Source organism: Monodon monoceros, unplaced genomic scaffold, assembly GCF_005190385.1.
Source record: "Monodon monoceros isolate NGI ecotype Baffin Bay Population unplaced genomic scaffold, NGI_Narwhal_1 Super_Scaffold_11, whole genome shotgun sequence".
Taxonomy (NCBI): domain Eukaryota; kingdom Metazoa; phylum Chordata; class Mammalia; order Artiodactyla; family Monodontidae; genus Monodon; species Monodon monoceros.
The window spans coordinates 109,715,177-109,717,611 of NW_021703767.1; the positions used below are offsets into that span (position 1 = coordinate 109,715,177).

The 2,435-nt window shown below is 37.6% G+C and overlaps 1 pseudogene; it reads left to right on the forward strand.

The window, feature by feature from the left end:
- Nucleotides 1-938: 938 nt before the first annotated feature.
- On the forward strand, nucleotides 939-1,630 carry LOC114891228 (annotated as a pseudogene).
- The last annotated feature ends 805 nt before the right edge of the window (nucleotides 1,631-2,435 follow it).

The following is a 2,435-nucleotide window of genomic DNA, read 5'->3' on the forward strand; positions in this document are numbered from 1 at the left end:
TGTCAATATGTTTTCATTGGTGGGTCACCAAAGATAATACATACTCTTCTCCAAAGGTAATTTAGAGACCTCACATTACTCTTTCACCAGATTTATAAAGGATAAATGATTTTTATACATGGCTTCATTCCTTTTTACTATTTGACACTGTGGCAGATCCTGATTTTAAACACCATAACTCACTCAATATAATTTTGCCCTATTTTATAGCTTGCTGTATTATATTTGAAAAGCACGTTATTCATTGTGGTCTGAAAACATTCATAGGATAAGTGTGAATGTATTAATTTAGTTAATAATGTCTCAAGCAATGTGCATATAATATTAAAATAGATGTTTTCTTTGACTGCTAGCAAAACACACATTATAGTAAAAAAAAAGAAATTATTTATTTTGAAGGCTAGTCATGTTATACTAGTATCTAACAAGTAGTGAGATAAATATCAGAAACTAGATTTTATTTTTTTTTAACTTTTTATTTTATATTGGAGTATAGGTGATTAACAAAGTTGTGTTAGTTTCAGGTGTACAGCAAAGTGATTCAGTTATACATATACATGTATCTATTCTTTTTCAAATTCTTTTCCCATTTAGGTTGTTACATAATACTGAGCAGAGTTCCCTGTGCTATACAGTAGGTCCTTTTTGGTTATCCATTTTAAATATAGCAGTGTGTAGATGTCAATCCCAAACTCCCTAACTATCCCTCCCCCTCCCACCCTTCTTCCCCGGTAACCATAAGTTCATTCTCTAAGTCTGTGAGTCTAGATTTTATTTTAATGCACCATAAAGTAAAAAGGAAAAGGAGGTGGGGTTAGTTAATTAAAAATAAGTACATTTTGAAGGCAGTTGAGGAGGAAGGAGCGATTGGGAGGTGGGCTTGGCTTGGCGTGCACTCCGCACCTCGGGAACGTTATTGCACGTGGAACGTCTGCTTTTGGCAGACTATTGCCCAGAAGAAAAGATGTTTGGTTTTCACAAGCCAAAGATGTACCGAAGTATAGAGGGCTGCTGTATTTGCAGAGCTAAATCCTCCAGTTCTCAATTCACTGACAGTGAACGCTATGAAAAGGACTTCCAGAGCCGTTTTGGGTTACATGAGACTCATTCAGGAGACATCTGTAATGCCTGTGTCCTGCTGTGAAAACATGGAAGAAGTTGCCAGCAGGATCAAAAAAAAAACTGGAGTCATGTGGTAGATGCAAGGGCAGGACCCAGTCTAAAGACTACCCTGAAACCAAAGGAAGTGAAAACTCTATCTGGAAACAGGATAAAAAGCAACCAGATCAGTAAACTGCAGAAGGAATTTAAACGTCACAATTCTGATGCTCACAGTACCACCTCAAGTGCCTCTCCAGCTCAATCTCCTTGTTATAGTAACCAGTCAGATGATGGCTCAGATCCAGAGATGGCTTCTGGCTCTAATAGAACGCCGGTGTTTTCCTTTTTAGATCTCACATACTGGAAAAGACAGAAAATACGCTGTGGCATTATCTATAAAGGCCGTTTTGGGGAAGTCCTCATCGACACACACCTGTTCAAGCCTTGCTGCAGCAATAAGAAAGCAGCTGCTGGGAAGCCGGAGGCTCAGGGGCCAGAGCCTCTGCCCATCTCCACTCAGGAGTGGTGACTGAGGTTGATGTAGAAGGGGAACAAAAAATGAGTTAAATTTTGGAAAACACCAACAAAATGACCCTCCTATTTTTAACTTGGATACCTGTTATTCTGCCAAAAGATGATTTCTAGAATAGTTTTGAGTGGGTTATTTTCCCTCCAGTTCCACAAAGTCTGAAGCCAGTATCTAGCTTACTAAAAGGAAAAAAAGAAGTATACATAATATTTAAGATGCTGAGTATTTCATAGGAAAGCTGAATGCTGCTGTAAAGTGCTCTTTAAGGCTTTTTAAAAAAATCCCCTTCTAATGAATGAAATTAGGGGAATTTCAGGGGACAGAGATGGGATTTGTTGTATGATTAACGTATGTAGTTTTAGTCTTTCTATATTGAGAAGCAGTGGTTGGGGCATTTTTTAAGATGGCTGGCTACACTTGTTTTCCTTCGTTATAATAAATTTGTCATAACTCAGTAAACAGACTTGCCCCTAGAGGTAGTTGTTAATAACTTTGAAATATTAAGGTGTTGCCAAGGTTCTGATGATTCAAACCTGTCCTACTGAATATTAAGCGGGACGGACTAAGCTCTCTAGTGCAAATATCTTGGAGTAATTTCTAAACATACAGAGGTAACTTGACTGTATATGTTGCATCCTGTGTCACCTCCCTCCATATTGATATTTGATAAAGTTTTTAATTTATATGAAACTTCTAAAGCAGAATCAAAGTTCCTCTTGGGGAAATGTCAAATCTTTAGGATAGGCAATCCTATATGAATAGTACCAAAGCATTACCCCTTGGTAGAGAATGCACTCTATTAAAA